This window comes from Pleurodeles waltl, chromosome 9 (assembly GCF_031143425.1).
Source record: "Pleurodeles waltl isolate 20211129_DDA chromosome 9, aPleWal1.hap1.20221129, whole genome shotgun sequence".
NCBI lineage: Eukaryota > Metazoa > Chordata > Amphibia > Caudata > Salamandridae > Pleurodeles > Pleurodeles waltl.
The window spans coordinates 801793494-801809525 of NC_090448.1; positions in this window are offsets into that span (position 1 = coordinate 801793494).

Sequence of the window (16032 nt, forward strand, 5' to 3'; positions counted from 1 at the left end):
TATCAAGGGTGCGATTACTGTTCATAGGGATTACATTTAGTAGTAACTCAATTTATATTTTCTTAATTTTAATTTCATTCCTTGATTTTTTAATGTAAGTGTTTTGCAGATAATCGCCAGACTGGGTGGAAAGACTTTAAAATGAGACAAAGGCAGATGAAAATAACATGATAATTGGGCCACAAAACTATACCGTTTTTCTATCAGAAAGCTATGTTGTTCGCAGATTTCTGCAGCCAGTTAATGATGGTGAAATTTATGAGGTACCCAGGTTTGGATTACCAGTCATGGAGTAAATAAACAAGAGTTTCGAATTGTAGTTGTGGATTCTGACTGGATCTAGTATGATAATCGGCAAAGTAGGTGCTGATAAGAAAGGGCGACAAGTGGACAGATAGTACGAGGGAAAGTGGAAGCATGGTATAGCATGCGAGGTACCAAGGAAACGATCACCTTGCAAGGTGTTTACATTCAATAATGACGCGATTAGTATTTTTAATTTTAATTCTACTTTTTGAAATACATATTTTGTAGAATTGCACAATAATTGTCAGATTAGGTGGTAAGGATTCGTACTGAGACACGGGGAGATGAAAAATGACACTGGGCCAGAATTTAGTTTTTTCCTTTTACTATCGGTTAGTTGGATTGTACGTACATTTTTCCTGGTGGTTAAATAGTAATACATGAATATGGGTCCACTTCAGGTGGGTTGAATGCATTAATTGTTGGGAGCATGTATAAAAGCGTGAGTTCTGCACGACACCGTGATGGTATGCTGTGACGGAGGGAGGACTTTATCGGAAAGCTATGCGGTTAAGTAAATGAGTCAGCGTTGTTGGCTTGTTAAGATTTATGAGGTACCGGCGGGGTTTAGAAACTAGAAAGCGTGTAACGGTATGTGTGATAGGAAGCTAACTAGTTTGTTACAAGAGAGAGATGGGAGGAGTACGGCAGAATTGGGCGAGGAGAGGGGATTTGGATCGTGGCTGTGTGTGAGGGAGGTGCCGAAGATTGGTGATGGAAGAAATGGCAATGGCGCATCTTCCAGAGATTGCGGTGTGCTACAGTGAAGTTCAAGGGAAGTAGCCCAATGGGTTGTCATAGCTTAAAAGAGATGAATGGAGTAATCATGAATGGATTATTGAGAAGAATTTATAAGAGTTGGTTCCTTGAGGGATAGAATGCCAGTTTTAATAAAGGGAGAGCTAAGTGCTAGAGATATTTCTGAGAGACGGAAGAGGATATGAGCATAGACGATATGACGACCGGCCCATTAAGTGATGTAATGGGTATGAGCAGTTATAAATATTTTAGTCTCTAAATTTTGAAGAAATTGATACCGCGTGTCCAAAAGACAGGAACGTAGGCTATAACTACTTATGTAGGCACCCTTCCAATGGGGAGGTTAGAAATAAGGACTGAGGAGTACACAGGATCCGTGCAGACACATGCCTTTGAACCAAAAAGATTGGTTAAAGTGAGATATTGGTATATTAAAAAGAAAACTAAATGGAAGGGGATATTGGAGTTTTGTGAATAGCTAAGCTGCACAGGACTTTTTCAGATACGACCAGGATTATACCAAAATGTCAAGTTTCCTATATTTTGGAGGATGTGATTATTTCCTCATATTGAAGTAAGTGTGTTATTATTTTGTATTATTTAGACTGTCCAAAAAAGTTCATGTGTAGAGGATTAAAATTATGTTAATATTATTGTCTACAGGAAGTAATTTTACAGAAGACTGTGATATTTACTGGTCAGAAGATGTGCTGTTGTATTTCAGGAGAGAAAAAAGTGTTTACAGTCGAATGTGGAATTTCTCTTAAGGTAATGAGAGAGCGTAGTTTAAACATTACCTATTTTAGATGTGAAATGCTCATATTAACAACGCTGCATAAATAATATTATTAGTTGAAACGTATTTTAAGCATAGAAGGAATATTGTACGCATAAACTAATATCGACTATAAGAAATAATTGCTTGTATTATGATTAATAGAATATGTTAACACGTACGAAAATTGCATTTATTAGAATCCATAAGCCTAAATTAGCATGAGTCAAAAAACTAGCTGTGTAACTCTCATATTAAAGCATATTTTTCTGTTTCTCCAGTGTGCTGACTCGCAAAAGGCCATGACCCAGCATTTGTTCTTTTCCTCCGCTTATTGTATCATTGACTGTTATATTTCTCATCCGCATGCTAGTTGCTTTAGTATAAAATCATACGCTTCGCAACAAGAATATGGACACATTCAAGGACACTTAATCACGGTAAAGAGAACTTTTGACCCGAAGAACGTGCCAGAAAATGAAGTAACCCCGGATGTGCCACCTACGAAAAACGTCAATTATGAAGACCAATCAAAGTGTAAAAATTTATCATAAAATGACAAATGTATTACTTAATGTATAATTTGATAGGTTACAGATAGTGGGGTGAAGTGATTATCCAATAGAATTTTGGGGGAATGTATTATGAAAAAGGGATAAAAACCCATGACACAAGAGACTAGCGGCATTAGGTAGGGAATGATATCGATTGCATCCAGAAACTCTGTCACTTTATTTGGTGATTTGAGACTTAGACAAAACCATCCTCACCCATAGACCGTCCCATTACACTTTCCTCCTTATGAGGGAAGTGGCCCCTGCTCTTACACTAGATAGACTGACGGCGATCAACTGATGTCCTGAAGACGGAGACTGATCCTGTATGCTGACCTATCCCGAGGAGGGTAATTATATTGTTGCTATTGAAATTCACTTATTTGCCTTTCCTTTCTAGGTACCAACTGCTGTGTATTGACAATTCGCTGATTGCATCCAAAACCAGAGACAGTTGTAAATATGATACCATTGCATTATTGAATCATCTGGGAAAGAATGGACACAAAGGGGGATATTCCAACTTTGGAGGAAGTGGTAATCCGTCCCAAAAGTGACGGTAAAGTGACGGATATACCACCAGCCGTATTACAAGTCCATTATATCCTATGGAACTCATAATACGGCTGGTGGTAAATCCGTCACATTTGGGACGGATTACCACCTCCTCCAAAGTTGGAATAACCCCCAAAGTGTCACCCAGAAAGTTATAATACTGTCAAAAAGAAGTGAAATACCTGGGACATTTGATTGAGAAAGGATCTCGGAGAATATCATAGGAAAGACTAACAGCTGTTTTGCAGATGAATCCCCCAACAACAAAAAGAGACGTCAGGATGTTTTTGGGAATGGTGGGCTCGTCAGTGGATACCCAACTTCTCAATCATCTCAAAGCCTTTAATAAAATTGACAGGAAAGGAAGTAAAGGATGAGCCATAAACAATAACTTTGAAAAAAGAGGAGCTTGAATCATTTGTGGAACTAAAGGAATGCATGTGCAGGGCACCAGCATTAGGAATGCCTGACTATGAGAAACCTTTTCTGTTGTTCTGTCATGAACGTGATGCTTGTTCTTTGTCTGTTTTAACACAGGTCCACAGAGATGCAAATCGCCCTGTAGCATATTTTTCAGCTACTTTGGACCCTGTCGCAGCAGCCTTATCAGGTTGTTTGCGGGCAGTTGCAGCAGTTGGTCAAAGCCTTATACAATGCGAAGGCATGGTCATGGGATACCCTTTGACAGTAATGGTTCCACATTCAGTTGAAATTCTGTTGACACGAACTAAGACACAACATATGACAAATGCACGACTCACTAGATATGAGACGATTATACTGGGGTCACCAAATGTCACACTAAAGAGATGCACGGTGCTGAACCCGGCAACCTTACTTCCCAATGAAAATACTGAAATCAAAGATGGGGAAGAATTTGAGCATGATTGTCTTGAGGTGACTGAACTTTGTACCAAACCTCGCCCAGACATACAGGATACCCAGTTAAAAGAAAACAATTGCATTATGTTTGTTGATGGGTCCTGTCTAAGAGATTCAGCAGGAACATTGAGAGCTGGTTACGCAGTATGTACCATAACTGGCATTGTCGAAGCCTCCTGGCTCGAGAAAGTGTTTTCTGCACAAGTGGCAGAATTAATAGCTCTTACAAAGGCATGCCACGCAGCTGTAAATCTGAAAGTCACTATCTATACTGACAGCAGATATGGGTTTGGAATTGTGCATGATTTTGGCCAACTCTGGTCACAGAGGGGTTTCATGACCTCCTCTGGTTCTCCTGTGAAAAATGGTGAACAGATAAGAGATTTGTTACATGCGATTCAGTTACCTCTTGAAATTGCCGTGGTGAACTGTAGTGCTCACACCAGATCACAAGATTTTGTGTCTATGGGAAACAGCTATGCAGATCAAGTCGCAAGATTTTGTGCATTAAACTGTATATCGTTCAAGGAACAATGGGAGTTGTTACCACAACCTGAAAACAACATGAGTTTAAGTCTAGCATTACGAGTAGTTGATACCTTAGACGAACTGAAAACATTACAAAGTCGTGCTAGCAAAGAAGAAAAACGTTCCTGGCAGAGAATGCAGTGTGTACAAAGGGCAGATGATCTATGGGTTTCAGAAGAGGGAAAACTGGTTTTGCCAAATAGTCTTTTATCACAGTTTGCCCGATTATACCATGGACAGGCACATCTGGGAAGGGATGCCATGATCAGATCCTTTAAGATTGATTTGTTCAATCCAAAATTCAGACATGCTGCAGAAATTACGATCAGGTGAACGCTGGAAAAGGAACTGTGGTAACTTTGAGCCACATTGGGAGAGCTGGAGGTCCATTCAACAAAATGCAAATGGATTTTATCGAAATGCCTGTTTGTGGAGGATTGAAGTACATGTTGGTGATTGTATGTGTTTTCAGTCATTGGATTGAGGCATATCCCACACGTAGGAATGACAGTCTTACAGTTGCAAAACTACTATTCAGGGAGCTGATACCAAGATTCGGGTTTCCGGTTTCTATAGAATCAGATAGGGGGAGACACTTCGACAATGAGGTGATTAAACTTTTGTGTGCCGCACTCAACATTGAACCAAAGCTGCATTGTAACTATCGCCCTGAAGCATCAGGACTAGTTGAACAGATGAATGGTACCTTAAAATCAAGAATAGCAAAAATGTGTGCTGCAACAAACATGAAGTGGCCAGATGCCTTACCTCTAGTACTGATGTCTATGAGAAATACCCCAGATAAGAAAACGGGACTGTCACCCTATGAAATCCTCATGGGCAGAGCAATGAGATTACCAGCGGTACCTGCAAATGCACTAGTGAATATTACAGATGATATGGTATTGGATTACTGCAAAGGTTTGGCTGACGTGATTCGCTCTTTTTCTCACCAGGTGGAAGCTAACACGTTGCCACCAATTGGCGAACCAGGTCACTCTCTGCAAGCTGGAGATTGAGTGGTTGTCAAGAAACACGTGAGAAAATCGTGTCTTGAACCGTGTTGGAAGGGGCCGTATCAAGTAATATTGACGACCACCACAGCTGTGAAGTGTGCCGGGGTTCCCAACTGGATACATGCCAGTCATACGAAAAAGGTAACGTGTCCTGTTGAAGAGGAACTTGAAGTTTCCGGTACAGCAACTTCAGGAAGAGAAGTCACAGAGTCAGAGATTAGTCAAGAAGGAACTGAGACTACTGGAGAGCCCACTGAGAACAGCCTTGTCCCTCAAACTGTCAATGAGTTCGAGAGAGGTGACAGAGTGCCTATCTCAGTCGAGGCAGCAGGAGAACTAAGCCAAGGAGAGGTTCTCCCAGAAGTAGACGAGTACGGGTTAGAGTCCGAACTCAACAGAGAACCAGAAGACGAAAGAGAAGGAGAAACTGTAGATACAAATCGAAACGTGTCAGAGTCACCCGAACCAGTTGAAGGTCCGTCAAGAGAAAACACCATATCACAAGAGGAGGGTGCTGTACAACGTCCTGAAGGAAAACATCGAACCAAGACACATAAAGGCGATAATTGGCCAGACAAGTCACATCCTAAAATAGGAGAGATATCGAATGACACAATAATAGAAGAAAGTGATACTTCACAAGCAGATGATCTGAGTGAAGGAGAACAACAAGGTGAACGAAGGTTAAAAAGAAAAAGAATAGCAAACAGAAGATATACAGGTCCTGAATGGGCATATGCTTCAACCTCTGAATGGCAACAAGAATTCTTAGCATTCTGTTTTGATCGAGAAGTACCAGGCCAATATTACAATACCTGAAGATATTCAAAGAAAAAAAATAAACTCGACTAAAATTTAAAATTGTAAACGCTGAAAAGAGAAAGAGACTTTAGAAACTACTGGAAGTGACACTAAAACCGGATTTGACTTTAAAGAAATCTGATTGCGACAAGCTGCTAACCGGAATTGACGAAAAAGGGTCCTGGAGTGAGTGAAGACGCTGTGATATACGCAAAGAGGTTTTTTTTTTTTTCTCTTTTTTCCTCAAGTTGATTGTTGATCTGCTATTCTGATTCTATACAAACATGGCTTATAGTAGCAAAGGGAGTAAGGTGTGTGGTTGGTTAGGTCTTATAATAGGTGTTGTATGTGCAGTAATGATTGTGGGAGTGATTGTGGGAATGCCATGGAGAGAGAAAGAAACTATTAATGCAACTTCGAAACCTGAAACTACCACTACTAAACTATCACCGTGGGAGAAATTTGAGCAGGATGCAAGACATATGCATGAGGAAACTAATGCAAAAGGGGAACTTTCTACTAATGTCTTCTATCGCTTATTAAATGAGTATGTGGAAACTATGAATGCGAAAGATTGTTATCTGTGTACTAAAATTCCTTCATCTGTGCAGGAGGGAGTTACTTATCATAGCCTGCCTCTTACTTATGGAATTAGTTGCAGCTTGCTATTAACAAGATTCTATAATCAAGAGCATGTGCAATACTTTTACTCAAACTTAGATGTTGTGTTCTCTTTCGTGCCTGTGATTGACTTCCTAAATAAATTAGCTAAAGAGCATGATATAAAAATAGTTAGAGGATTCTTTGAGCCAACACTTACATTCGGAACTGCTTATGCACATCGCAACAATTTGACTTGCTTATTGTCTCCTGTAGAGAAAAGCTTTTTAGATCACACAGATGATAGACGCAAGGCACAGAAAGAAAGATTAGAAAAAGGATTAGAGAAGCACACTTATGCAAATGATTATGCTTACACTGCAATCAAAACGCAAGGCAAACTAGCTATAGATGCATTACACGTAGGAAGGCTCTGTATATATAGACCAAAATCTGATCAAGACAATTTGTTTGTGGTTACGAGTGAATGTAGGCATGTGTTTTTGTTTCAGAGTAAATGGACCTTTATGTTAAATGGACAAGATCCAGCGATCCCTGGAATCTATTATATCTGTGGATTAAATGCATATTACCGTCTCCCTAAGGGATGGTATGGAACATGTTATTTGGGAATAGTATTCCCAAAGATATACCAGATTGATGACTTAAAGCAAATACCTAAAACGTCTGAATTACAACATCCTAGTCAAAAACGAGAATCAGTAGCGGCTGTCATTGGTGATATATTTGGAGCCATAATCCCATCAGTAGGGGTTATCTTGAATTCTATGAAAATTCAAAAGTTGTCCACTATAGTGGATAACATGTTGACAAATTTTACAGGAGCCATACTCCTAATGGATACTGAACTTGCTGCAGAAAGAGCTATGTCTCTTCAAAATCGGCTTGCTTTAGACATTCTTTTAGCAAAGAGTGGAGGTGTCTGCAAAATGCTTAATGAGCGTCATTGTTGTTCATTCATACCAGATAATAGCAAAAAGATTAGAAGCATGCTCACTAACCTTACTAGAGATAGTACAGACTTGAAGGATCTGAGAGAACCTGGTGTTTGGGAGAAATTTGGGAAAGGAATTGCCCGAGTGGGAAGCTGGTTTACCAACATTTGGAATGGGGTATTGGCAAAAATAATGATGGGTCTATTAATTGTTTTGGTTTGTTTATTAGGATTATGGGGGGCATGTAAAATCAATGACATAGTAAAAAGAAATTGGACTAAAAGAACCAGACGAAATGAAGAAAGTGAAAGAGAGAAAATGTTCAATGAAATATAGGAAAGTTCTCATAAAGGGCAAGATGTTGAAATGCGTATCATGCGCAAAGTGAAGAATTAAGATCAAAGAGAAAGATTGTGTGATGACGAGCGTCATCCGAGGAGGGACTGAGAGATCGTAGTTTAAACATTACCTATTTTAGATGTGAAATGCTCATATTAACAACGCTGCATAAATAATATTATTCGTTGAAACGTATTTTAAACATAGAAGGAATATTGTACGCATAAACTAATGTCGACTATAAGAAATAATTGCTTGTATTATGATTAATAGAATATGTTAACACGTACAAAAATTGCATTTATTAGAATCCATAAGCCTAAGTTAGCATGAGTCGAAAAAATAGCTGTGTAACTCTCATATTAAAGCATATTTTTCTGTTTCTCCAGTGTGCTGACTCGCAAAAGGCCATGACCCAGCATTTATTCTTTTCCTCCGCTTATTGTATCATTGACTGTTATATTTCTCATCCGCATGCTAGTTGTTTTAGTATAAAATCATACGCTTCGCAACAAGAATATGGACACATTCAAGGACACTGAATCGCGGTAAAGAGAACTTTTGACCCGAAGAACGTGCCAGAAAATGAAGTAACCCCGGAGGTGCCACCTACGAAAAATTTCAATTATGAAGACCAATCAAAGTGTAAAAAGTTATCATAAAATGACAAATGCATTACTTAATGTATAATTTGATAGGTTACAGATTGAGGGGTGAAGTGATTATCCAATAGAATTTTGGGGGAATGTATTATGAAAAAGGGATAAAAACCCATGAAACAAGAGACTAGCGGCATTAGGTAGGGAATGATATCGATTGCATCCAGAAACTCTGTCACTTTATTTGGTGATTTGAGACTTAGACAAAACCATCCTCACCCATAGACCGTCCCATTACACTTTCCTCCTTATGAGGGAAGTGGCCCCTGCTCTAACACTAGATAGACTGACGGCGATCAACTGATGTCCTGAAGACTAAGACTGATCATGTATGCTGACATATCCCGAGGAGGGTAATTATATTTTTGCTATTGAAATTCACATTTTTTCCTTTCCTTTCTAGGTACCAACTGCTGTGTATTTTTGATTAGGGACCTTAGCTAGATGTTTCCAAATTGGTGTTCTAAATTGTTTTTGCATGAAGTCCAACACGCCGATGCTAATTAGTGAGTAGATGAGGCATTCATCTTGACTGACATAACTGACATGACTGACGTGGTGCTATGCTGAACTAAACACCTATGAGGTTCTACGCGTTAGATTTGTAAATTGTCATATTACTATCTTATGTTTGAGATCTTTGCATTATTACCCCATTGTGATTATGCCCTCTCGCTTCTTGACTTTTGAGATTAATACGTTTGCTATTAGATTGTAATCAATAGGGAATAAAATTCACAAAACTTCAATAAGGTGTGGTTATTCATGACTGAAAGGTCATGGTTGCGCCGAAGGTTTAACTAATGCCTAAAGTGAAATATATTGGGGGGATATATGTTGACAATATTGTTGATGTATTGCTTGATGTATTGATCAGGTATCTCGTCTTACGGTGTCTCACCACTGGGTCCAAAGATTCATCGGCCTAAAACGAGCCCTAATGTGTATAAATTAACATAAAAGGACGCGTTAGCAGTAACTATGTGCAAATTTAGGTGGGAAATGTTGATTGGAAAACTGGAATAACTCAAAAAGTCTTGGGCATCATGAATCACTGCTACGTACAGAGAAATTCAAAATCTTCTACATATTTAATGCTGTCCCCTGGGGAAGCTGGTGGGATAGTTATCAAACAGTTGTAAGTGCTGGTTACAGTATGGTATGTGCTTAAATAGATGAATATTCATGGTTACAATGGAAACGTATGAATTATGATTATGTATGATGCTAATTGTTTTTACTTCAGCAGTGTCTGACTATGCGTGATGGTTTTGTGTGTATTTTGTGAAGAAGAACTGATGTATAATTTAAGTATTTTAAACACCCCTGAAGAAGTGCCTTATGGCGAAACGCGTGTTGGCTATATGTGCTGTATAAAGAGATTTAACCAGTGACACAGTGAACAAAGACTAAAAGAAGAACTACAAAAGAGTTTGCATTGTGTGCTCTTGTGTCTATCTCAGTATTGTTATATATACACACACACACATATCTTATCAACCCCTAGGTCAATCAAATACTATTACCAACTCTTGTCACCAAAAATACCCTTACCCAACCTAATCCCTAAAATTACCCTTACCACCCAAATACCCCTACCCACCCTAAACCCTAATAGGACCCAAGCCACCCAAATACCTGTACCCACCTTAAAAGTACCTTGCCACTCAAGTACCACTACCCACCGTAAAACCTTCAAATGACCCTTGGTACCCAAATGCCTCTACCCATCCTAAAATTATCCTTGCTACCCATATACCTTTACTAACCCTAAAATAACTCTTGCCACCCAAATACCCTCACCACCGAAATTCCCTGACCACCCTAAAAATACCTTATCCACCCAAATACCCTTACCCATATATATATATATATCAATCAATCAATAGTTTATTCGGTCCAGATTTGGACCATTTGAGAAGTTAAAAGTAATCATACATACAAAAAAATAAAAGCCATAAACCATTGCATAATAAAAAAATAAAAAAGACATTGGCAATTAATACAGGAAAAAAAAAAAGTTCATAAAACTACATAAAAAGTTTCATAAATAATTAAGACAAAACTCTCAAAATAGTCTCTGGATCTTACCCTATGCAAGACGCTGAATGCTAAAATGATACTAATCAGTTGTTAAAAGCATAAAAAACATTCTAAAACGGGTTTATACATAAAATAAGACATAAAAACTACATACAATAGCTCCTATTAGCAAAAGTTAGAAGTCAACCAGTGGGAAATGATGCCCTAAGTTAATCAGTTCTATTGAATAAGTTGATCAAATAAATTGCATCTTGCCATTTATAAAATTATATATGCTGAGGAGCTATAGGTCACTTCAGTTGGGGTAACCCACTAGACAGCGTGCTCGGGGATACAGTCTTTTATCGCACTAATAGTTTTATTTAAAATCCCAGACTAATATAACAGGGTACTAGTTCGCTAACTTCTAGACCGTTCTTCAACCGGTGGATTAAGATCTATAGTGATCCTGCTGCGGATTTTCCATGCTGCTGCCAGATATTTAGAAACAGAACTCACTATCAGCATGGAAGTATCATATTTGCATATTCTATATACACTGTTACGGTTTTGTGATAACAGTGTTTTGCACAGAGGGGTAATCCACTTCCCTGGAGGGCATTTGTACAGAGGACAGAAAAATAGGACATGCTCAGAAGTTTCCTTGCATAGATGGCAGTTTATGCATTTGTCAGATAAGGAACTATTAGTCGACCAGCAAGCCGTGAAGCTGTTGACTGCCAATGTTCCATATCTGAACTGAAGTAATAAAGAGCGAGCACGGGCTGGTATAGGGAGATCCAGGAAGCTTTCAGGCAGAGGTTCGTGCTTAACCAGCAGAAACTCTGCTGTCAGCCGACCTAACCCATTTGAGCCGAGAGATTCCTCATAGATCTTTTCCCAATAACGGTCTTTGATCAGGCGTTTAGCGTTACCAGGAATCATCTCGGGATTCTCCCAATAATGGGATAAATTCAGTTTAACCCAAGCCGCTTTCATCTCCCTTAGCCACCGCACTTTTTCCCATCCATAGCGAGGTGGCAATAGTTCTTTAACTGCTGACCTGAAGGGTTCGAGTTCATCCGTTTTCCATAGTCTGACCCAGTACAGAAGTGGTCTTAAGTATGCTGTATCTTTAATACTATTTAGACCCAGGTCCAGTCTTAGGGGGAGCATCGGTGTGCCCTTCCCTAGTCTGGATATGTGTCTAAGGAAATTATTTTCTTTGATTTGAAGCGTGTTCATTTGTCTGTGAGATCCCCAAAGTTCCGCTCCATATAGGGCCGCGGCACGGATTTGGGCTTTGTATATTTCAGAGATGAGGGTCAGAGGGGGGCTTGTTGCAGCGCTAGCTTTACGTCCTATCACTCCACATCTTTGGCTGATTGTTAATTCCCCTTTCCTTATAGCTGGATCCCAGCTGCCCTTATCAGATAGTCTGATGCCCAAATAATCGTATTCCATTACCCTCTCCAAAAGAATTGAATCCATCTTTATATTTGCTCTAAGCTTCTTGTTCGGGGCTCTGTATATCATGAGTTTAGTTTTCTTAAGATTTATGTCTAACCCGTAATCTCTGCAGAATACACGCAAACTGGTTAACCAGATTCTGGATTCCCATGGGTGATTTAGACAGGAGAATAGTGTCATCTGCATAAAGTAAGCATGGAACTTTGGTCCCGGCCAGCTTTGGGGAATCATTAGTGCAATTTGCTAAATACTTAATACAATTATTTATGTATAAAAGAAAAAGGTTTGGGGCCAAAACACACCCCTGTCTGACTCCCCTCTCAATAGCCACTGATTCTGTTAGATCACCATTCTTGCCGCTCCTAATTTGAGCATAAGTATTCTCGTGTAGTCGGGTGATAAGTTTCAGAAGGCCATGTGGGACACCCATATTGGCTAGAGTCAGCCATAACTGATTTCTAGGGACCAAATCAAACGCGGCTCTAAGATCAATAAAAACTACAAAAAGGTTGCCCCCTCCTACTTCCACAGTCTTCCATTTTTTTGGTAAAAATCTTAGCACCTGATCTATGGTACTAACTGCTGGCCTGAACCCTGCTTGCAAATCAGAAATGGCATTGGTTTCCAGAATCCATTCTTCTAGACGGGACAAAATTTGCTTTGCAAAAAGTTTTTGGAAGTTGTCGAGTAAGGAGATTGGGCGGTAGTTAACAGGGTTAGAGGGGTTACCTTTCTTAAAGATGGGAACTATCTCTGCTCCCATCCAGGAGCTCGGGACAGGTGCTCCTGCAGTTACCGCATTGGAAATGAGGTTCAGATATGGGGCCCATATATCTGGGTTTGTCTTGTATAAATCGCCTGGTATTTTATCAAGGCCGGGGGCCTTTCCCCATTTCAATGAAGCGATCGCAGCCTTAGTTTCTGCCAGGGTAAATTCAATTTTGGGGGTCACAGTAATCATGGTATGGGTCAGTTCCCTGGAAGTAACACCAGTGATCCCAGAATATAATCGGGAAAAATGATCTGTCCACTCTACAGGGAGTATTGAGGCACCAGGCGAACAATTAGGTTCTTCGCTGGCATCAGCCACCAATTTCCAAAATTTCGAGGTGTCATTTATTTTAGCAGACTCCAGGAGGGAGACCCATCTAGATTCATCCCACGTCCTACGGGCTCTACCTTGTTCCTGTTTATAATCTTTCCTGGCTTCCCTTATATGATCTGACTGGCATCCTCTTAAAGCTCTCAGCAGTTTGTGCTGTGCTTTCCTGCATGCGGCGTTGAACCACCTTGCGTTACACTTCTTTTTAACTTCTTTTGCAGACTCTTTGGTAAAAAGATTTTTAAGAGAATTAAAAAATTGTGTGTGGGCTGCTATAAGCCCACCACTATCTTCTAAAGACTGAGATATACGATCCATATGATCAGCCAACTGCCTGTACGCAGATGCCAAGGTGGCTGTGTCGGTGTTCAGGGATTCCCATCTAACATTTTGTCTATTGTTGGTTAGTGCGAGCTGTTGTTCGTGGGTCTTGGAACAGAAGACTTCAAGTAGGGGTAATAGGTTCCTAAGAGTTAAAATCAATGGTTCGTGGTCACTTTCCTCATGTTCTACAATGTTCATGTCAGCCATATAGCCCCACAGACGGATGTCAAGCAGAATATAGTCTATCTGGCTCTTTTGTGCCCCGTGCCTGAATGTAGGGTGAAGATTAGGGTCCGAGCGGGAACGACCATTGCAAGCCCGCAGGCCATGTGCCAGTGTAATATCCACAACCTGATGTGTTAATCTATTTATTTTTGGTCTTTTGCTTGATACCAGTTGAGGGATACCCCAGTAGGCGTCTTCATCTTTGTATAGTTCCTGGGCCAGCGAGTAGGGTTCAAAAGTAACATTAAAATCTCCAGCAATAAGAATAAAGTGGGAAGGTGATTTACAAGAAAGAAAGCTGTCCAAAATAGTCAATGTGTCGGACTCGTATTTACTACCCAGGCTCCTATTATAAATATTGATTATTAAAAGTGGTTTCTCACTAAGGGATGGTATTGATAAACCCATTAAATCAGGGCAGCCCAAGTCAATTGTTTCAATCCGACATTTAAAGGAACAGCTGAGACATATAAGCAGGCCACCTGAGGGTCTCCCTGAATTCACCTTAGTTGCTGGGACCCAGTAACCTTTGTAACCAATTCTGTATTTGGGCTCCAATGCCCATGTTTCTTGGAAAAGACATATTTTATGTTCGTCTATAAATTTGCCCCATTCAGGGTTGTTCATTTTATTCTCCAACCCTGCAATATTCCAACTAAGGATGGTATCTAGGCCATCTGTTTTGTCATGGGGAGCTTCGGCCACAGGGTTCTCTCTTGCAAATGGGGCACCGTGGGGAAGTTTTATACCCTTTTCAATCGTATCTATACCAGCCATGTTTGGGTTTCCCACTACAGTATTGCCCAAAATATTTCTTGCCCCGTCTAGATCGGGGGGTGGCGTGAGCAGTTCGAGTGTCTGAAATGGTGGTGAATCTCCAAGTTTACTAAGATCTAATAAATCTGTCGCTAAATTGATCTCAATCACCTTGCGCTCCTTATTTGCACCCCCAATACAGATTTCAGAACACTTAGAAAGATCTGACTGAGCAAGTGCGGAAATTGGCGTAGGGTCTCTGGTGTCTACAGTAGGGGTTTGTTCGACCTCAGGGTTGCCTTGCCCTATTTCGTGAGTTTCATTATTTCCGACTATAGGGTACTTTTTATCCCAATTGTTTGAACCTTGAGGCTGAAGTGAACTGTACTCAGTGCTGGCTTTTAGTCAATCATTTTCAGAAAGCGAGAGCGAAAAAGGGCTACATCTCGGCTGAGAGTCAGGCAGCATCTGTACCCTGGTGGGACCTCTGGGTGACATTGTTACCCCCTTAGTAGTTGGTACAGCTTTGTGAGGGTAAAAAGCCTGGAGCCTACAAAGTGAGATTACTCCCCCTAGAGGGTTAGAATGACACACATTCAAGGAAAGCTGTTGGACAAGGGAAGGCGCATCGAAGTTAATAACAATACAGTCCCCTGTACCGGGGTTTTTGAGTGGACCCACCCAACCCACCCTCCTCACCATTAATATTGAGGGTATCATATAGAAAGCAAATCTAGCGTATCTATGTAGCCAGTGGATGACCTTATTTTTCAGTTCTGTAAATGATTCGGGAAGCTTCCGGTGGTAGGTGTAAAGTTCTCATATTGGTTCCTAGATCCCTATGCATCGGGTCTGCTGGAGGGTTGGTATGATCCTTGTGCAGTTTTGTGCCCATGTTGATGGAAGAAGCAATTTCATCAGTCCGCCTTGGGAAGAGGGGGTCACTCTTTGAGTGCCAAGGTTTAGGGGGATTGGCCAGTCTAGCAGTAGAAGCCTTCACTGGTTGATGCGAAGAATCAGGGCAAAGTGATTGAGAATTGTGAACCGTGCTTGATGATAGAGGATGGCTACTGGCACTGTTGACTGGAGGGCATGGGTGAAAATGTTGTTGCGAATATTGTAAATCCGATGAGGAAGAGGTGATTGGCTGGTTAAGTTTGATGAGAACGTCGAGTTTCTCCTCAATAGCTGATAGGCGAGTTGTTATAGGGTGTCGTTTTTTGGAGAGCTCGTCTTTTATAAAATCTATTATAAAAGCTATGTCTAGGCTGCCGTTATTGGTAGCTTGGGCAGGTGTGCAGTCCTTGGTCCAAGTAGGCACGGCATGATTGGGGGAATTCAAAACACGGGCCCGTTTATTCTTTAAGTTCACCTCCCCTCGTTTCCTTTTGCCCTTTGAGCTA